This window comes from Bubalus kerabau, chromosome 9 (assembly GCF_029407905.1).
Source record: "Bubalus kerabau isolate K-KA32 ecotype Philippines breed swamp buffalo chromosome 9, PCC_UOA_SB_1v2, whole genome shotgun sequence".
Lineage (NCBI taxonomy): Eukaryota > Metazoa > Chordata > Mammalia > Artiodactyla > Bovidae > Bubalus > Bubalus kerabau.
The window spans coordinates 15,064,694-15,088,096 of record NC_073632.1 but is presented as its reverse complement, the minus strand read 5'-3'; positions in this window follow the sequence as shown (position 1 = coordinate 15,088,096).

The window sequence follows — 23,403 nt, the reverse complement described above, 5'->3', positions numbered from 1 at the left end:
CTCTCAATACTCTAAGTATTTCACTCTGCTTTCTTCTTGCTTTCATGGTTTTTGAGAAGTCAGATGTTATTTTTATTTTGTTTCTCTTTAGGTAAGGCATTTATCCAATGCCTGGTTTCTTTCAGGATTTTTTCTTTATTTTTGATTTTCTATAGTTTGAAGATGAGGTGCATAAGTGTCTGTTTTGCCTGTTTTTGTATTTATCCTGCTTGGTGTTCTGGGTTTCCTTCCTGAGTTTGTTGTCTAACATGAACTTGGGGAAAATTCTTAGTCATCATTGCTTCAAATATTTCCTCTTTCCCCTTTCACTTTGATTTCTTCTGACATTTCTATTACATACAAGTTACCCCACCATCCATGGATATTGTGTTCGGGTTTTTTCAATCTGTTCTGTTTGCTTTTTGGTTTCAAGGATTCTGGCTTTATGTTGGTAGCTCAGATAAACTTTCCTTATTTGTGTCTAGTCTAATTAGTCCATCAAAGGCATTTTTCATTTCTGTTACAGGGTTTTTTTTTTTTTTTAATCTCCAGCATTAGTTTTAGTTCTTTCCTAGGATTTTCATCTCTCTGCTTACATGGACCATCTGTTCTCACATGCTGTCTACTTTATCCATAATTCATATTTGTTTTAAATTCCTGGGCTGATAATTCCAAAGCTCTGCCATATCTGGTTCTAATGCTTACACTGTCTTTTTATTTTTATTATTATTATTTTTTTTTTAAATTTTATTTTATTTTTAAACTTTACATAATTGTATTCGTTTTGCCAAATATCAAAATGAATCTGCCACAGGTATACATGTGTTCCCCATCCTGAACCCTCCTCCCTCCTCCCTCGCCATTCCCTCCCTCTGGGTCGTCCCAGTGCACTAGCCCCAAGCATCCAGTATCGTGCATCGAACCTGGACTGGCAACTCGTTTCATACATGATATTTTACATGTTTCAATGCCATTCTCCCAAATCTTCCCACCCTCTCCCTCTCCCACAGAGTCCATAAGACTGTACTATACATCAGTGTCTCTTTTGCTGTCTTGTACACAGGGTTATTGTTACCATCTTTCTAAATTCCATATATATATTATTATTATTATTTTTTAAATTTATCTACAAGTCGTTCCCAAAAAAGAATTTTGTCTTTTTAAAAATTCTTTTTTTTTGGGAATGCCTTGTAGTTTTTTCCATGATAGCCAGAAATGTTATACTGGATGAAAGAAGATGCTGTAAATAGGCCTTTAGTGGTGTAGTTCTGAGATGTAGGGAAGTTGAAGTGTTATTTACTCCTGTGTTACAGCATTGGACTTTTATCTAGTCTCTGCCTGTGGTTTGTAAATGCCACAAGTGTTTCTCAGTTTTCTCTCCCCTTTTCAATGGGAGAAGATGGCTAGAGTTGGCTAAAGTTGGGTATTTCCTTCCTAGGTAAGCTAGGATAATACCCCAGGAGATTAGACTCTGGTTAATTAGTTTCCCCGAGAGCAGACTTTGTTAAGAACAAAGTGCTCTGGGTACTTCAAAATGGTTTCTTTTTCCCCTCCTCCTAAAAGAAATATGGGGGAATTTTTCTCTGATATTTACTGTGGAAATCCGACTGAGCTCCTAGAAGTAAATCTCACCAATTTGTGACTACTCTTCCACCCCATTCCCTTTACTGGGATCCCCTGGAGTTGTCCACACTCATGCTTCAGTGATTTATCAATTAAAATTCCATTCTCCTGCCTCAACACCAGTTTCCACAGCAGTTTCTGCTCATAAATCTCTGCCTTAGTAAACTATGACTTTCTGTATTTGCTGGTCTGCCTTTCCAATCTTGGGAGCAATGGTTTGCCTTGTATCCAGCCTCTGTCTTATGAATACAAGAGGAGCTGCTGGTCTTTCAATCTGTTTGGCTTTTCACTTGTGATTAGAATGAAGCGGCGACTTCTGAGCTCCTTGCATGTGGAACCAGATTGGTTTTTTTGCTTGTTTTTTTAATTGGTGCCTTAACTTTCTTGAGTTTCCCAAGCTTAAAGGAAAGTTCTAGGAAAAAAATCTGTAAACTATCCTTAGGCAACCAGCTAGAAAAGTATTTTCTATGCATTCATTGCCAAACTACTTGAATGAGCCAACTACATTCACTTCTTCATTTTCCATCATTCAATACAATCTACTACGCCACCACTTTAGGAAGACAGCATTTGTTAGTATTAGCAATAACCTACTGACTGCCAAATCAGTGGTGTATTTTCAGCATATTATTTAACCTTTCCAAATCGTGAGGTAATGCTGCCCCTCTCTTCTTGAAATTCTACTGTCTTCCAAATAGTGACACATTGCTTCTAATTCACACTTTTTTTCTGGTTTTCATATTCAAGATACTAACTTTCCACTAGCCCTTCTACCTGAAAGCCCCACAACATTTAAAACTAAACATAATCCCCAGATGACTGTATGGTGACCTGCTCTCATCCTTACTCCTCAACTTATGCCTGGGTCTCCTTTATTTCCCCTGCATTTAATGATGGAGATTGTCAGCCTCTGCCTGTTTCTTGCCTTTACCAGGCTTCTCTTGTTAGAACTGAGTCTACTGTCTCCCATGTGCAGATTTTGCCACATGTCACTTTGTAAACTAGTTTTAATTAAGGCAAGGAAACTATCAATAGTCTCAGAGACATATTCAGGACGAGTTATACTCTCAAATCTAGGACTTAGTGGTGCAGTCATCCTTTTACCTAAGATTTTTCTACTAAACCCTCTGGGTTATCTCATCCATAGAAGTGAGTACCCATTTTTGTCCTTATTCCTAGGCTTTTCCAGGCTCTTTTCCCAAAGCTTCTCCCACTCTATTCTTCCATTCTCATTTCATTCTCCATGGAAACTTTCTAAATTCTGCCACATTATTTTTTTCTTTAAATTCTTTTTCCACATAGGTTATTATAGAACATTGAGTGTAGTTCCCTGTGCTATACTGGAGGTCATTTCTGGTTATCTATTTTAAATATAGCATTATTCTTCTGTTTAAAAATCTTATATAATTCCCTTTAGTTTATTATTGTATATGATTAAGAAGCTTAACATTTTTAAACAGTTATAATCTTATTTTATTTTTAAAGTGTCTTTTATTTGTTTATTTTTGGCTTTTCTGGGTCTTCCTTGCTGCCCATGGACTTTCTCTGGTTGTGGGAAGTGGAAGCTATTCTCTAGTAGTGGTGGGTGGGCTCCTCATTGCAGTGGCTTCTCTTATTGCAGAGCACGGGCTCTAGGCATGTGGGCTTCAGTAGTTGCAACTTGTAGGCTCCAGAGCAACAGGCTCTGTAGTTGTGTCACATGGGTTTAGCTGCTCTGCGTCATGTGGAATCTTCCCAGATCAGGGATCAAACCTGTGTTCCTTGCACTGACAGGTGGATTTTTTACCACTGGACCATGAGGGAAACCTTATCTTAACATTTTAATAGCCATGTGTCATTAATAGCACTAGTGTCATTCCTTGGAACAACTCCCCAGATGCCTAATACATAGTTTTCACTTTCCATATTTTATTGGTGTGGGTGCTGGTAATCCCTATAGTAGGCATTTCTGGGTAAACAATATAATTAAAAAGCTGTTGTTTCCCAGTCAAAGTTTCTGATACAGTAGGTAGAGTTGGTGCATGCTCAACACTTCAAAACAGTTAAATCTGAAGCTATAGCAATTTATAATCAGCCCTAAGAACACCCTCTCATTTAGGATCGTGCAGGTCATATGATGGGACATGTCCTCGTAAATAGACATTGGCTTGGGATGTCATCAGCTCAATGGCAAGGAAGTTTAGATTGATGTGTAAGAACTGATATCAATGGTACGCCACTCCAGTACTCTTGCCTGGAAAATCCCATGGATGGAGGAGCCTGGTAGGCTGCAGTCCATGGGATTGCGAAGAGTAGGACACGACTGAGTGACTTCACTTTCACTTTTCACTTTCATGCATTGGAGAAGGAAATGGCAACCCACTCCAGTGTTCTTGCCTGGAGAATCCCAGGGACGGGGGAGCCTGGTGGGCTGCCGTCTATGGGGTCACACAGAGTCGGACACGACTGAAGCGGCTTAGCAGCAGCAGCAGTGAGAGAATTTATATAATATATAGTATCTCCATGTTTAAACAGAGTTGACATCAGGAGGTCAGAGAACTGGGATGAATCTGGGTCAGCCAGTGGAGGTAATATTACCCTAGCTATAGAGAGTAGAGAAGACATGGATCATGGAAAAGAGGTATAACTCACCAGTACAAGGCTGGATGTGATGCACTTGTTAAAAATAGGAAGCAGAGTGGAGACCTAACTAGTCGGGAAAGGCACTGTTATGACAGTACATGAGCAGAATATGCGGAGGCTCTGTGGGCTAGGGCCTCTGATTCAGCTTAACCTTTGCAAACCATTACATCTATTGGGACAGGGAAGAAATCCGACAAGAACTGCTCTCCTCAGCTTTGTAGGAGATTAATGGCTAGAACTTAATACATAAAAACGGGCTCATTCTAGACACTACTTTTCCCTTGGAAGAATACCAGCTTCTTGAAAAATAGTCAAATCTCTCCTAGTTTGTGAAATACAGTTCATAATGCTAAGGTTTTCATAGAATATGCCTGTAGTTCAAGGTGAATCCAATCACGTGCTAATGAAGTTCTAAATACTATGGTATTGTTGCAAACATTTCTACGAATTTAAAGCATGCTCTTTATAAATCAAATTTGCAAGAGTATATTTCTCTCAGGGCTTCCCAGGTGGCACTAGTGGTAAAGAACCCACCTGTCAATGCAGAAGATGGTAAGAGATGCAGGTTTGATCCCTGGGTTGGAAGATCCCCTGGAGGAGGGCATGGCAACCCACTCCAGTATTCTTGCCTGGGGAATCCCATGGACAGAGGAGCCTGGCTACAGTCCGTGGGGTTGCAAAGAGTCGGGGATGACTTGAAGCGACTTGAAGTGAAAGTGAAAGTCGCTTAGTCGTGTCCGACTCTTTGCGACCCCCATGGACTATACAGTCCATGGAATTCTCCAGGCCAGAATACTGGAGTGGGTAGCCTTTCACTTCTCCAGTGGAGCTTCCTGACCCAACTTAACACGCAGTAAGTAATTTCATATTTCTCTTAAAACTGTAAAACTATGTCCTGGAATTTTTCATTTTACAATAATTTCTTGCTATGTGTTTTTCATTGCCAAAGAATAAAATATTAAGAGTGATCAAATCTAAATAAACATGGTGAGTATTATAGAAGAGTTAACCCAAGGACGGCTTGAGGCAAAAGGGAAACTATTTAATTGAGAGAATTTTTATTGCATCTCTTACAAAACACTATATGTGTTATCCTTTCCAGAGACAGTAGTCAAATCTCCTTAGTATGGCTAAGAACAGGGACTTTATCTCCTTAACACCCACCAGTGGTTCCTTACTTACAGGAGCATATTCAAACTTCTTGAGGATACTCAAGTACTGAACACAGCAGGTTAAAACATATTTACTATGTGTAAAATAACATCACATAGATAAGTGAATATTGTGTTTATGACCTCCAAATACAACATAGACAAATGGTTCTTCAAGAATAGACATTTGCATTTCAAAGTTATGGGCAGCTGGAAATGGTTATCTAAATATTTGCCATACATGTATTTATGGCCATTAAATCCACAGATTTTTAAAACTCCTAGACTGATGAATACATATGCAATATATATATATATATATATATATATATATATATATATCATGGCAAGACAACTGTTTAATGAGAAATGTAATTTTCTCTAGATAAAAAATTTAACCCACGATATACTACACATCCAGCATAAAAGAAAAGCATGCTTAAAGGCAAATTAAGTTACAAATTAACAAAAGAGTTTGACAATACAGAATACAGAATATCTAACATTTTCCAGATTTCCTCTCTATTGCCTGAAGACTTAGAGTCCTGTTGCATAAGTGAGAGAGTGGTTCAAGGTTTTAAAAAAAAAACATTTCTGTAGAAAGAATTGCTTCAGACCTCTAGCAGGCTTTACAAAGGTAATATTGAATATTTTGCATAAAATAAAATAAAGCCCACATGTATTTTAATAGGCCGGGCTTTAAAAAATTAATTTTGATGATCATAATATATGTCAATTAATTCATTAATTATTGATTATGAACATCAAAATACTAAAAATTACTGAAAATAAGATAACATCATGAAGACTTTTTCATAAAGTCCAGTTTTAATATACTTTATAACTATTTGTATACAATGATTACATTGTATGATTACATGTATACATGTAATACAATGATTACATATATACAATGATTGCAACTAGCTTTTTATTAATAGTACCTTATAGTACACAAAGTACTTTCATATATATTGCTTCATTTATATCTATATTCAAATTTGTAATTGAAATAAAAGCTTGCTGCTGCTGCTGCTAAGTCGCTTCAGTTGTGTCCGACTCTGTGCGACCCCATCGACAGCAGTTCAGTGCAATTTTTTCTGTTCTGACTTTGGAAGACATCCTAAGGGAAGGACATGTGCACACTATTAGCTTCATTTCAGCATTACTCTTTAAAGAAATATTAAAAAAGAAAGATATAAATAATCAGAAGGAAACCAAACAAGTATGAATTATGTGACCATGAGTTCTTCATTACACGTCATTATATGTCGTTCTGTCAAATGCAGTCAACCAAAGACATGGCCAAATATAATACACCTTGATATTCAACTTACCTTGAAATCACTTAAGAATTGATGAAGCTAAGGATGAAGGATGTGCACATAATTAATGGATCATAGTGCTAAAAGTTTAAAAAATTGTTTTGGAATAATGAATGCTATCCATGGGTGAAAATAACAAAAAGTGGTTATAATATAGAATGATAACCTGGATATCTTGCCTCTTTAAGCCCGGCAGTTGCATTAGTCCAGTAGGTCTCCAATAGTTCACTCCCATCACACTTTTTAGAAAATTTCAGCACTTCTTTTTCCAGACTTTAGATAAGCAGTAGAAATGTGCAATCTGCTAAGATGAAAATATACACAGATTCATACACATATCTGCTATTTAGTGTTTATATCACAAAACAATTAAAATATCTAGTTTCTGGATGAGAAGGGATAACACAAAACTATCTTCTGCATAGCTACTGGTAACTTTGAAGGAAATAAGAATCAGTTAATAAAATAATGCAAATAGTAGCCATAGATGTAATCAGCCAACTTCTCCTCCATGGCCTGTAAATTCTCCAGCAAGGTGTTCTTGTGGATGGAGAGATGGAAAAATCACTGTTTTGGGTATTCTTAAATAGGCAAACAAATGCTTTTGTTCTGTATTTCTTCAAAACATTAAAACATATATCACATTTATCTTATTAAGAGTAAAATTCCTTTTTCCTGTATTATTTCTCATGGAGTGAGTATATAGAGAAAACATTTGCTGGCCAGGATACCATCTATAACATATTATGCTCATCTTTTTAAAAGCTATTTTTCTAGACTGGAAATATGGTTTGGGGGGAGAAAAATTTTTCCAGGCTGAAAATATAGCTTTGTGCGGGGGTGGGGAGAAGGTGGATCACATGTGGGGAGACTGCATCATTTGGGAAGGTGAAATAAATTGCCATTTAAAAATATGAAAATAGTTTATTTGTATAGATGTATGCTAATTTCTTAATATAAAAACCAATTTGTACAAAATACTGTATTAAAACCCTAGATCCAAAGTTTCCCATTCTAAACACTTTATTGCCAAAGAAACACCTTCAGAGAGGATCAATATCTGTGAATAAGGAATCCTCAAAAGAAAGGCTTTAGTTTTCAAATATTTCTGCTTTTTAATTTGAATTAGAATTGTTTTCATGTCCCTATGTGTATATGAAATCATTTACATACAAGCATTTTTTAAAAAAGGGCTTCCCTGGTAGCTCAGCTGGTAAACAATCCACCTGCAATGCAGGAAACCCTGGTGCAATTCCTGGGTGGGGAAGATCCCTTGGAGAAGGGATAGGTTACCCACTCCATTATTCTTGAGCTTCATTGGTGTCTCAAATGGTAAAGAATCTGTCTTCAATGTGGGAGACCTGGGTTTGGTCCCTGGGTTGGGAAGATCCCCTTGAGGAGGGTATGGCAACCCACTTCAGTATTCTTGCCTGGAGAATCCCCATGGACAGAGGAGCCTGGTGGGCTACAGTCCATGGGGTTGCAAAGAATTGGACATGACTGAGTAACTAAGCATAGTACATTGTTAAAAATAAAATAAATTTCCTCAGTGTCTCAGATTTGAAGAGACTACACACAATCACTGAGATGTAGTCATAGTCATATCCAAAGTTTGTGCTATTAATATATTTCTTGTAAGAGAAAACTACTAAATCAACCAGTTTTTCACTCAGGGGGGCTGTGAAAGGGGATGAGATGACAGTGTAAATTATAGGATTTATTTTTTTTAATTTAAATTTATTTATTTTAATTAGATGCTAATTACTTTTTATATTGCACATAAATTGAGCAAAAAAAATCCATCAAGCTAGGCTTCAGCAATATGTGAACTGAGAACTTCCAGTTGTACAAGCTAGAATGAGAAAAGGCAGAGAAACCAGATATCAAATTGCCAACATTTGCTGGATCATAGAAAAAGCAAGGGAATTCCAAAAAAGAAAAAAACAAACAAAAAAAAAAAACAAAAAAAAAACCCTCCTTCATTGACTACCTTAAGGTCTTTTAATGTGTGGATTACAACAAACCGGAAAATTCTTAAAGAGATTGGGAATACCACAGACCCTTACCTGTATACAGGTTTCCTGAGAAGCCTGTATGCAGGTCAAGAAGCAACAGTTAAACCAGACAATGGACTGGTTTAAAATTGGGAAAGGAATATATCAAGGCTGTATATTGTCACCCTGCTTATTTCACTTGTATGCTGAGTACATGATGGAAAATGCCAGGCTGGATGAATCACAAACTGGAATCAAGATTGCTGGAAAATATCAATAATCTCAGATATGTAGATTACACCACCCTAATGGCAGAAAGTGAAGAGGAATTAAAGAGCCTCTTGATGAAGTGAAGGATCAGAGTGAAAAGCTGGCTTAAAACTCAACATTCAAAAAACTAAGATTATGGGGAGGGAGGAGGGAGGAGGGTTCAGGATGGGGAACACATGTATACCTGTGGCGGATTCATTTTGATATTTGGCAAAACTAATACAGTTATGTAAAGTTTAAAAATAAAATTAAAAAAAAAAACAACTAAGATTATGGCATCTATTCCCATCACTTCATGGCAAATAGATGAGGAAAAAGTGAAAACTGTGACAAATTCTGTTTCCTTGGGCTCCAAAATCACTGTGGATGGTGATTGCAGCCACAGGATTAGAAGACGCTTGCTCTGTAGAAGAAAAGCTATGACAAACCTAGACAGAGTATTAAAAAGCAGAGACAAAACTTTGCCAACAAAGGTCCATAGAGTAAAAAATATGGTTTTTCCAGTAGTCATGTACAGATGTGAAATTTGGACCATAAAGAAGGCTGAGCGCTGAAGAATTGATGCTTTCCAATTGTGGTGCTGGAGAAGACTCTTGAGATCCCTTGGACTGAAGAAGATCAAACCAGTCAATCCTAAAGGAAATCAACTCTGAATATTCATTGGAAGGATTGATGCTGAAGCTGAAGCTCCAATACTTTGGCCACCTGATGCAAAGAGCTGAATCACTGGAAAAGAACCTGATGATGGGAAAGACTGAGGGCAAGAGAAGGGGGCAATTGAGGATGAGATGGTTGGATGGCATCACTGACTCAATAGACCTGAGTCTGAGCAAACTCTGGGACATAATGAAGGACAGGGAAGCCTGGAGTGCTGTAGTTCATGGGGTTGCAGAGTCAGATATGACTTGGCCACCGAAAAACAACCAAGTGTATTAGTTCTCTGGAGCTTCTGTAACAAAGTACTACAAACTGGGTAACTTAAAAGTATAAATATTTTATCTCTTGTGGTTATGAAAGCTGGAAACATGAATGGAAGGTGTTGACAGGGCCAGGCTTGTTCTGAGACTTTAGGGGCAGACCTTTGCATTGTCCTAGCTTCTGGTGGTTGCAGGCAATTCTTGCTCTTCCTTGACTTGTAGCTGCATCATCTAAACTCTGCCTCCTTCACATGACTGTATTTTTCCCCTCCTCATAAGAATGTATTGCATAACTACCCCACACCAGTAAAAACTTGTATTAACTGAGTTAATTACAGTTGAAATGATTTATTTTCAAATAAGGCTAATCCTGAGGTTCTAGGAAAGACATGAAGCTTTGGCTGACAATCTTCAACCTAGCACACTGAGCAATCTATATCATATTTTTGTAATGTTTATCATTGGTTAAAAAAATACCTTGAATTGAAGACCATGTGGTTAATATCATGAAATGTCACTTCTACTTTTAGGTTACAGTAAGTCCATGTGTCAAAAATTTATTGAAATCTTGAGATGGTACTTTATTCAATATGGGCTGAAGAGTATATAAAATTACTGATACAAATGAACAGATCCATTTATTATAATTGCCTTTATATGTTTGATAAAAGAGAAATAAAATTTGGGCCCCAAAATGGAAGAAGTGTTAATGAGATTAATAAGTCTGTGGATGGGAATAGTAGCTGAAGAACAACAGCTGAAAGCAGTAGGCATGTATAAGCAGGTATTTGAAAAAATTCATTTTTTTAAGTATTTGCATAAGATATTATTAATAAATTCAGGTATATCTCAAGGTAACTATCCTTATTTAATTATTGTTTAATAAGTATTTATTAAATATCAACTAAAAGGCAGAGGAACCAAAGACCAAATTGCCAACATCCGTTAGATCATTGAAAAAGCAAGAGTTCCAGAAAAACATCTATTTCTGCTTTATTGACTATAACAAAGCCTTTGACTGTGTGGATCACAATAAACTGTGGGAAATTCTTCAAGAGATGGGAATACCAGACCACCTGACCTGCCTCTTGAGAAACCTATATGCAGGTCAGGAAGCAACAGTTAGACTGGACATGGAACAACAGACTGGTTCCAAATAGGAAAAGGAGTACGTCAAGGCTGTATATTGTCACCCTGCTTATTTAACTTATATGCAGAGTACATCATGAGAAATGCTGGGCTGGAAGAAGCACAAGCTGGAATCAAGATTGCCAGGAGAAATATCAATAACCTCAGATATGCAGATGACACCACCCTTATGGCAGAAAGTGAAGAGGAACTAAGAAGCTTCTTGATGAAAGTTAAAGAGGAGAGTGAAAATGTTGGCTTAAAGCTCAACAATCAGAAAATGAATAGATCATGGCATCTGGTCCCATCACTTCATGGGAAATAGATGGGGAAACAGTGGAAACAGTGTCAGACTTTATTTTTTGGGGCTCCAAAATCACTTCAGATGGTTATTGAAGCTTACTCCTTGGAAGAAAAGTTATGACCAACCTAGATAGCATATTGAAAAGCAAAGACATTACATTGCCTGCAAAGGTCCATCCAGTCAAGGCTATGGTTTTTCCAATGGTCATGTATGGATGTGAGAGTTGGACTATGAAGAAAGCTGAGCACCGAAGAATTGATGCTTTTGAACTGTGGTGTTGGAGGAGACTCTTGAGAGTCCCTTGGACTGCTAGGAGATCCAACCAGTTCATTCTGAAGGAGATCAGCCCTGGGATTTCTTTGGAAGGAATGATGCTAAAGCTGAAACTCCAGTACTTTGGCCACCTCATGCGAAGAGTTGACTCATTGGAAAAGACTCTGATGCTGGGAGGGATTGGGGGCAAGAGGAGAAGGGGACCACAGAGGATGAGATGGCTGGATGGCATCACCAACTCGATGGATGTGAGTTTGAGTGAACTCCGGGAGATGGTGATGGACAAGGAGGCCTGGCGTGCTTTAATTCATGGGTTCGCAAAGAGTCGGACATGACCGAGTGACTGAACTGAACTGATATGTATAGCTCTATTTAGGTACCATGCAGTACAGAGAGAAGTATAAATGTGTTTTTTATTTCTACTCCCAAATTTTAGAAAACTTTTACATCCTAGAATCTACAGTGATAGCAACCTAAATTATGAAGGAATGAAGACGTCTCCCTAGTCCTTTGACTTAAAAAGTAGTTTTAATAGTTGCATATAAAAACCTAAATTATGAAAAGGCAGTGGGAAGCAGTATGTCATTAAATCTCACAATTTTAATTATGTCTGGTGTTCAAAAGCAGAACAAATTTATAGATGTCTAATAACTTCATATTGAACTAGTATAGAATTTTAAAGTGAATTGTGCAGTGTTCTGCTGTCTTTCTTTTTTCCTAATGTACTTGTCAGAACACAGAACAATTTTTCACTGTCATGAAAACATACTTATTTTCCAATAGTTTTTGCTGAGGGAATTTATATTTCAGCAGAATATTTGTATGAAGTAAGTGCTCATATGATTGTTTAAGGGGTCAGGGAATTTAGTTATATTTTAGGCTACTTCCTTCAGTTAGTAAAAACTTTTTTTGCAAGTTTATGGGTCATTTCAAGTTCTTACTTCAATATTTTAACCTGAAAGAATTACCATTTTGAAAATGTGGTGCATTTTAGGAAAGTTTAAAGTGAATTGAGTTCCAAATGATTGAAAAATATAAAGGTGAATTTGTTTTCTTCTACCTACATGATTTGAAGAGGCACTCATATGAATGACATGGTGTTGAGTAACAAGATGGTGTATTTTGCATATAGACTAACTGAAACAATAGCAAAATTAATTTCTTACAAGTTCCTGATCAAGAAAATGTTGTCAGATCCTGAATTTTTCACGTTACTTAATTTAAGTGATAATAAATGACAAAGGATATGTATTAACTTTAATGTTAATTAATTTATCTATTAAGTTATTCATTCAGTGAGTTGTATTGAATGTGTATTCTGAAGCAGCCATTGTTCTGTATACTTGGGATATATCAGGGAGAAAAACATTTTCTTACTCAAGGAGCTTACTTTCCAGTATCAAGGAGACAATGAAAAATAAAAATAATAAGCAAAATTATATAGTTTATAAAAGGATTATAAGTATTAAGGAAAAAGAAAAAATAGAGGATGTAAGGGGAAGAGAGTGTGACATATGGGGGTGTTTGCTTTATTTTACTAAATAGAATCATGTGGATAGATTGCACTGGGAGTTTGAAATTTGAGCACAAATTTAGAAATCTATGCAGGAGGAGAGTATTCAAGTGAAAGCGTTAAGTGATCACTCTAAGGCAGGGTGTCTGAGGTCAGCCAGGAGGCCAGTGTGGCTGGAATAGAGTGGGTGAAGGATAGAAGGGTGGAGACCAGGTCAGAAAAGGGAGGGGAGAGCCAGGCTAAGCAGGGTCTGCTAGGTATGCCATGGAGAGACATTACACTTACTCTGAGTTCAACAGAGAATCATTCTAATCAGATGTGGCTTCATTTCTAACTTTTTGAAATTTTTAATTGGAAGATAATTGCTTTACAATGTTGTGTTGGTTTCTGCCATACAGCAATGTGAATGTGTATATAATCAATGTGAATATATACACCACCATTGTGTAAAATAGATAGCTAGTGGAAAGCTGCTATACAACATGGGGAGCCCAGCCAGGGGGTCTGTGGTGACTTAGAAGTGTTGGATGGTGAGGGGAGGGAGGCTCACAAATGAAGGGATATACATATATATGGACATGGGTTTGGGTGGACTCTGGGAGTTGGTGATGGACAGGTAGGCCTGGTGTGCTGCAGTTCATGGGGTCACAAAGAGTCGGACACAACTGAGCAACTGAACTGAACTGATATATATATATATATATCAGGAGATATATATATATATATATATATTATATATATATATATATATACCTAGGGTGTGACTGGATCTTATTCATGTGCTACTGGGTGACTAGGGAAGTGTAGGGTAGAAATGGGGAGCTTTGGGTATTTAATCCTGGTGAGAGACAGTAATGACTTGAACTCAGTTAGTAGTATAGCAGATGTGATAATATTTGGTCAGATTCTGGGCATTCTGAAGGTAGAACTAACATGATCCCCTTACACATTGCATATTGGTGGTGAAGAGAAAAGAAGAGTTTTTGATGCTGATAAGAATTTTTGCAATCAGAGGGAAAGATTTGGTATCAAGTGAGGTGGGAAAGCTGAGCATAGAGCAGGCTTTGGGGGAAAGATGTGCAACTTTGGAAATACTGAAATTTTCCAAAGGAAGATAGCATGTTGACAACTGAATTTCATGATTTAAATTCAGAAGAGAAGACGAGAAAGAAGATTTTAAATCAGCAATGACATAACAACTAAACAAAAACAAATAATTTCTGAATATGAAGTGTATTTAAATACTTGGGAATGGGTAACATAATTCTATGAGTTTCCTGTGGCTGCTATAACAAAATATCACAAACTTGATGGGTCGAGATAACACAAAACTATTCTCACTGTTCTGGAGACCAGAAGTCCAAAATCAGTTTCTCTGAGACAAAATCAGGGTGTCATCAGCCTGCTCTCCCTTTGGAGGCTCTGGATACTCTGTTTCTTGCTTCTTTCAGCTTCTCTTTTCATGGCATGGGACCACTCTGCCTCATCCTCTTCTATCTCTGTTAAATCTCCCCCTGACTCCCTCATAGTTGAGTATATGTGAGTGCATTTAGGAGCCACAAGGGAAATTCAATAGCTCAACCCATATCATGGTACTTGAGCACATATGCAGAGACCTTTGTTCCCAAATAAGGTAATAGTCCCAGGTTCCAAGGATTAGGGCCTGGTATCTTTTAGGGATTATTCATTTTATTACAATCACCAAGGGAAGGAATGTAGATAGACAAGGACCAAATAATGAGCATTCATTGCCTCTTTTATTGTTTATATTTTTATGGAGGTATAATTGATAGATAATAAACCTTATTCATTGTGTATCATTTGATGAGTTTTGATATTAATGTTCAAACTAAACAATGATTTGCTTTACATCATTGTAGCTTACAGGCTTCCCTGGTAGCTCAGTTGGTAAAGAGTTGCCTATAATTCAGGACACTGCCTGCAATGCAGGAGACCTGGGATCGATCCCTGGGTCAGAAATATCTCCTGGAGAAGGAAATGAAGACACACTCCAGTATTCATGCCTGGGAAATCCCATGTACAGAGGAGACTGGTCAGCTATAGTCCATGGGGTCCCAAGGGTTGGACACAACTAAACCACCACCACCACCATTATAGCTTACTTTGAATTTTCTAGAATTTTAAATAAATAGAATTATGAAGATCATACCATGAAACCATTAAAAAATAAGACAGATATTAAAAAAAGACAAAAAGACATGAACAGAGGTGAGTGAATCATGAGACCTCAAGAACTGGTCTTTCCAGGTAGCAGGCTATGGCAATCGTAGGTCTCATCTTATTTGTTTTCCTTCTCTCAAGGATCATTTTCCTGTGCTGCCTGTCCAATATCTGAAAGCTGTTGCTTCATATACTTTGGCCAGTTTATTACTGTCGAGGAAATGTAAATGTAAATCTGGTTGTTTACTGTATCATGGCCAGGAGTGGAAATTCAGAACATATTGATTCTGATCAGAGTTCTTACTATTTGGCTTTTACTTCATTTCCTTTGATCAAGTCCCTTCAGCTGGTTTTCACTTATATCCCCTCATGTCAGAGTTCCTAACTGGTACTCTAGATATTTCAGAGATAGGAATACTGCTTTTGATCTTACTTATGATGCTAAACTATGTTTTTTTTTTTCCCATTTCTCTAAGTAAGTCTTGCTAACTCCTTCCAGAATGCTCTGAAAACAATATGCCTTCTTAAACTTTTCTAACATATGCTGTCTTCCTGGCAATGATCCTTTTTGCATTAGCTCATGGACCTAGCTATCTCAATCTCTGAGTTTCCCTCATCTCCTCCTCCAAGCCCAAATTGTGTGAGATCTGTCTTCCTGCATAGAATCCTCTGCTGCTGCTGCTAAGTCGCTTCAGTCGTGTCCGACTCTGTGCGACCCCATAGATGGCAGCCCACTAGGCTCCCCCGTCCCTGGGATTCTCCAGGCAAGAACACTGGAGTGGGTTGCCATTTCCTTCTCCAATGCATGAAAGTGAAAAGTTAAAGTGAAGTCTCTTAGTCGTGTCTGACTCTTAGCAACCCCATGGACTACAGCCCACCAGGCTCCTCTGTCCATGGGATTTTCCAGGCAAGAGTACTGGAGTGGGGTGCCATTGCCTTCTCTTAGAATCCTCTAGTCCTTGCCAAAAGTCACTCAGTCGTGTCCGACTCTTTGCGAGTCCATGGACTGTCCACGGAATTCTCCAGGCCAGAATACTGGAGTGGGTAGCCTTTCCTTTCTCCAGGGCATCTTACTAACCCGGGGATCAAACCCAGGTCTCCTGCATTGCAGGCAGATTCTTTACCAGCTGAGCCACAAGGGAAACCCAATTTGCCCACAAAAATACCTATTTTCTAAGATACTTGCCATTTAGGGGATATCATATTCTCTGAATTTGGGGATTTTGGTTCTTTGTATAAATCTTGTTTAGAGATCTAGAGAGCAGTACATAATCAGGACTTGACTTTAGAACAGCTGAAATATGGTGCTTGGTTTTCTGTATACTGAGAATATTCTTGTGCCAAAATTGTTTCCTCAAATCTTAGAACTTGAAAAGGAAAATGTACATTAATTTGAAAGAAATATGCTTTAGTCTTAAAAATCATTTTACTCACACATTGCAAAGTAGAAAATGAACTCTGAAAGGGATAGGAACATAAACCTTACCACCTATCACTTTGGCAGGAATTAGTTTCTTGGTTTGTGTGGTCTTCTCAGGTGGCTCAGTGGTAAAGAATTTGCCTGCCAATGCAGGGGATGAGGATTTGACCCCTGGGTCCGGAAGATCCCATGGAGGAGGAAATGGCAACCCACTCCAGTATTCTTGCCTGGAAAATCCCATGGACAGAGGAGCCTGACAGGCTCAATAGGGTTGCAAAGAGTCAGACACGACTGAGCACGCCTACATGCAGTTTCTTGGTTTAATTGTTGGTAGTTACTGAAAATGATAAGGATAAGATTATACAGTAAAGGAATAGAAAAATCTTTAGGAATGACTGAAGTGAACAGGGAAGCCCTGATGTGAATATGGGCTAAAGATAAATTACCTATTTTATAATTTTGTCTTAAATTGTTCCTCAATCTACGAAAAACACTTGAAGTTAACATGGTTTTCAGTAGCTGTGTTGCTGAATGAATCCACAATGATCATCAACAAATAGCATACAAAAAAACCTTTTCCACCTAGTTAGCTACATTACTACATCTTCTTGAGAAAGAATGAGCAAGTTTATCTAAAAGTAAACAGATTTTAAAGATGTGTTCCATCTGGCAGCTTCTAGTTCAGTTTCTATCTCAGCTGTGGCTAGTTATTTTAACAGATGTTTTCAGTTCCTTAAAAATGCACATATTAGGGAAACTTTTATCTAGGAAACAACCACATATCAAGATGCTTTGTCTTACATGGTCAAAGGACATCAAGAAGAAGTGAGACATCTGAGTAAGGAAGGTATACTATTTGAGCCACAAAGAAGTCCTTTTTATTCACACATAGTATATATATAGATATCATAAAGCCAAATTTGAATTACTTACATTATTTATTGTCAAGATTTACTAAAATCTTGAAATAGAACAGAGGATAATTACCTTAGTTACTGATAGCCTTGTAGAGACTTCCTTGAACTGCTTCCGTCTAGGTCTCCTTAATGTAGCAGAGAGGTAAACTATAATATCTTTAACTCCTTATTCTTCCTTTTATTTTTTTTTTCTATATGCAATCAAATAATTTCTAGCTTGTAAAACTGGATGTAATAAATAAGGAAACACAATTTTGTCCAGGTATATATTTACTACCTCAAAGAAATTTTCACAATTTAGCTATGTGAATTTCTATGCAAATCATTGCTTATTGGAAGATCAAAGTGTCCTGTATTTTCACTGATTACAACACTAACGCTTGCCACTAGGGAGCTATGTACTAAACTCCTGCGTTGTAGAACACTGATCCAAGCATCTAATTCTTTACATGAATTTTGATGTACTTTGCCTTTTCTAGGTAATAGTAATTTCTGGGTAATCAGAGCATTTAAAATTAAAAGTTAAAAGCACCATCCATAAACACTGTAAGATGCTGCCAGCAAATTTACTGTGCAATTCAAAATGTTTTCTTCCAACTGTGAGGAAATGAGTCATATTAGCTGAGAGCAAGCTTTTTGACTTACAGCAGTAGGAAGGGTCTGGCCCCAAACTAGCACTGAAACAGGTTAGAAATATTACTCTCCATCATTCATTTAAAAAGTGGGTTTTCCTGTTTATAAATATCTTACCGAGGAGTTGTTTATGGACAATTGTTGAAATATTCATTTTCACGGAAATAGTTTTCAAAACTCTGTTATACTGGGGAAATTTGGGGGAAGCCCATTGGAAAATCGATATCTGCTAGACTGATCTGTTAATGTCAACGACTAGTATTTTCAATATTGATGATTCTTACAATTGCTATTACTTCTTTGTAAAAATGCTTAATATGGAAGAATTATGTTTGAGATGATTGGGTAAAGATATATTAAGGATAAAAACCACTTCTGGGTGTAGGAGAATAAATTAATGAATATTAAAGTCAATCCTAAAGGAAATTAGTCCTGAATAGCCATTGGAAGGACTAATGCTGAAGCTGAAACTCCAATACTTTGGTCACCTGATCCAAAGAGACGACTCATTGGAAAAGACCCTTATGCTGGGAAAGGTTGAAGGCAGGAGGAGAAGGAGACGACAGAGGATGAGATGGTTGGATGGAATCACTGACTTGATGGTCATGAGTTTGAACAAGCTCCAGGAGGTTGGTGTCGGCGTGCTGCAGTCCATGGGGTCGCAAAGAGTCAGACACAACTGAGTGACAGAACTGAACTGAAATGAAAGTTGATAATTTGTCTCTGCTAGACCTGAATTTAAGGGAGAATTAGATATATAAAATTGGAGTTTCATTCATGCAATTTATGCAAGATTTTAAGGTCTTAGAACATTAGTTTTAAAAATACAGTTGAAAGTTTCATTTTAGTTTAAGTAAGATCAAGATGGAAAAGATGATAGAAATAATGACTCACAAGGCATTTATTTAAAACTATGGAAATCCTATGCTTTAAATTAAAATCAGAAAATATTTTGAAAAAATGAAAATATTTTGAACTTTACATACATTTAGAAAAGAAGTAATTTCTCCATAAATGCCAGATATATTAATATGATTTTTATATTGTTAACATATATTTACTGCATCTTCTTACATTCTAAAAAGAATATAGATATGTAATATATCCCTAAAAGCATATTGCTGCTAAAAAGTCTTCTAAATTTGTTCTTTGTCAATATTTCTCTCTATTTTAAGCTCTTTGCATTTCAGTAATAATCTTAGAATCATTTATGCCTTATATACCAAAAAAACTTCCTGGAAATAGATTTAAGATTACTTCAAACCCACAGCTTAATTGGAGAAGAAATGAATTCCTCAAAATATTGTCTTCCAGTTCATGAGTATGGTGTATCATTCAGTTAGATCTTCTCACAGTCTCTCATCAATAATTTGGGGTTTTCATTGTGCTAATATTGTACTTTTTTGCTAAAATTATGTGCAATTATATTACTCCTTATGATGACTACTGAAAATGCACTCTTAAAGTTTTATTTTCAGATTGTTCATGTAATTAAACATTTTTATTGAATATTTTCCTGTTGAAACAGAACAGTTGAGCTCTGGAAGTTCTTTGTGTATTATGGATGAAAATCCTTTAATAAATTGTTTTACTGCTAAATCATGTCCAACTCTTTGTGACCTCATGGACAGTAGCCCGCCAGACTCTGTCCATGGAATTCTCCAGGCAACAAAATTAGAATGGGTTGCCATTTCTTACTCCAGAGCCACCAGAGAAGTCCCTTAATCAATTATGAATTTGCAAATAAATTCTCTCAGTGTATGACTTCTTTTTTCATTCTCTGCAATGTTATTCAAGAAGCAGAGTTCTTTATTCTGATAAAATCAAACTTATCAATGTGTTCTTTTATGGCTTAGGATTTTGGTCCTATTCAAGAAACTCTGCTGAACTCAAAATCACAAAGACATTTTCTTATATTAAAAAAAAAAAAAAGCTTTGTTGTCTTATTTTTCTTTTTTAGGTTTATGGTATATTTAGAGTTAATATTTGTGCACGTTATAAGGGCCGAGTTCATTTTTCCACATTCACGGATAGCCAGTTATGTTCAATCATTTGTTGACAAGACTATCATTTTTCATTGAATTTCTTGGTTGCTCATGACAGCAGTTTAAGAGAGAAGATGGATGTGAACTTGTGGAGAGGATGGACAAACTGAAACTCAAAGCATGAGGTGGAACCACTAGGACCAACTGAAACCCATATCAATTCCCTTACTATCTAACCTAGATGGTAGTTTTTATTTTTAATCTCTATTTTGGCTTATTAGATGTTGGTGAATGATACATTTATCATTTACCCCATATGCTGCTTGACCATGTAAAACTATATTAATTTAGAAATTCTCTCTACTTTTGCCTTAATTTTCCTGTGAACTCAAAAATGCTCTAAAAATAAAATCTATTTTTTTTTTAAAACAGCACATTCAGAGCCTTAAAGCGATCAGGGGTACGGAATCTGGAAATGGATAAAGTTTTTACTTATGACTTTGGCTTGTGTTCTATGACTGTGTTGTTCAGTCGCTAAGTCATGTCCAAATCTTTGTGATCCCATGGACTGCAGCAAACCAGGTTTCCATGTCCTAATAGGGGTGAAATAGTCACGATTGAATGTAATATATATAAAATATATTTTGGGGGAGAGGGAAAAGTTTTTTGAGTCGTTTTGGAGAAGGATGTACAAGTCCCCTACATACAAATGAATTTTGTTCTGAGAGTACATTCCTAAGTACAATTTGTAAGTCCAATAAAGTTAGCCTAGGCAATGGCACCCCACTCCAGTACTCTCGCCTGGAAAATCCCATGGATAGAGGAGCCTGGTAGGCTGCAGTCCATGGGGTCACTAAGAATTGGACACGACTCAGTGACTTCACTTTCACTTTTCACTTTCATGCATTGGAGAAGGAAATGGCAACCCACTCCAGTGTTCTTGCCTGGAGAATCCCAGGGACAGAGGAGCCTGGTAGGAGGCCATCTATGGGATTGCACCGAGTCGGACATGACTGAAGCGACTTAGCAGCAGTAGCAGAAGGCACTCTATTAACACAATTGGCTATTAGGAAATGGTTAATCCAGTGAAGAAGCAAGAAAGTCTTTGGAGTATTTATATGTTGTGTCTGAGCTTTCTTCAGCCTCAGCTTTACTATCTGACAAATTTAAAAATTGAATGAGTGATACAACTCTTCCTCTTTAGTGCTTACATTATTCTTTTATTTCTGATATTAACCACAGACTCCTAATATAAACTTTAGGCAACATAAAAATCTTTAGGAATCTGTCAATGATAATTCATCTGCACCAATTCTGACTCACGTGCAAAGTGAAGCGTCCTAAAGTAAAGACACAACTGAAAGAGGAATTATTGGAAATACATTTTCAAGTTTTCCCAAATATGCAATATGACATTTTGTGAATAGTAAAAGCTCAGTATATGTCTATTAAATGCAAGCAGAGAGAGAAATGGGGGAAAATATATTCTATACTGGAGAAAAACAGTATTAGATCACTATAACTTCTTTCCAATCATTTTAAATTATATGAGTTATGTATGAAATATTTGCTTTATCTTAAAATTTTTTTTTATTTAACTTATCTGAAAAATGATTTTCAGGGCATGCATACTATAGTCAAAACCTACAGTTATGTAAAGTTTAAAAATAAAATAAAATTAAAAAAAAAATAAATGACAATCTATAAGATCATGCTATCAATGGATTAAAGAGAAATTTAAAGTTTTTTATATTTGCTTTGTCTTTTACATGTCCTGAGAGGGATGGAAACACAAAAACATGTGACTACTATGTGTATTACAATTTTGGAAGAAAATATGTAAGGTAAATCAGTGCATTTTTACGATAATGGACCTCATTTCTTATGGTGTCTAGAACACACAAAAAGCACTATATAAATTACGGTAACTAATGAGTTTTCTTTTCTGTTTGATAGGTTCCCTAAAAATATTAAACTTGGGAATGGGAAGGGACTTTGATAGTCTTCTTTGAAATTCACATTAAACCAATACTCTTATAACAGTTCCATTACTCTAAGATTATAGCTCAGTTGTGGTTCTGCAACATTCAGTGGTATTCAGAAAACTTTGGTGGCATTTAGACTACTTTGTCTGAAACTCTAATGAATCTAGTCAGCTGGCTTGGATCAATCAAAATTTAGTTTTAATTTTAATTCAGTGAGAAAATAGATATAGGTTTTTAGTTTATGATCAGAGTTTGTTATTGGAGACAAGTCTAACATAATTTAGAAGTTTTATTTTTCTTGTGTATGACAGAAATGAATAGAATAAAGAAAAAGGGAAAAATTGGAAAATTATTTTTCTGGTCTTATTAACTGTGTCTTGTAACAGCTGTAAATTTGTTTATGTAACTTTCTTCTCTCTTTAAGATGTTTTGCTTTTACCTTAAAATAAACTCGTGATTGCTATTTAGTCACTAAGTTTTGTATGACTCTTTTGCAACCCCATGGACTGTAGCCCACCAGGCTCCTCTGTCCCTGGGATTTCTCAGGCAAGAATACTGGAATGGGTTGCCATTTCCTTCTCCACGGAATCTTCCAGACCTAGGGATTGAACCACGTTTCCTGTATTGGCAGGCTGATTCTTTACCACTGAACCACCAGGTAAATCCAAAATAAATGCATACATGTATATAATCTAAACACACACATATATGTCAGTATAAAGGTATACAATATTACACCTAGCTCTTTACCAAATCCCTATTTGTCAGTTTCTTTTACCCTTTTCACAATAATAATCCTGAGACACAGAGTCAGCAGAAATCAGAACAAGGCATGTTAGAAATCTTAGAAATTACTCTCTGGACCCATGAATATGAACACTTCACTTGTTAAATATATAATATTGGATAAAAAACTAAGTGCAAAATTATTGGGAGAAGCCACAGATATCAAAATATATCTTTACCCTTTCTCTTTTCTTTCAATTCACTTTAAACTTGAGTGCAGGCTTTGCATATATGGTAACAATCATGATATTATTTCAAAGTTACATTATCAGCCACACACATACTATATTTTAGCATTTACCCTTAAAATAAGTAATGCCCTTTAACATTATGATGTGCAATTCTACTCCATTGAAAATGTTAAAGAGACTCAACAAATTATAAGAAATATAAAAGA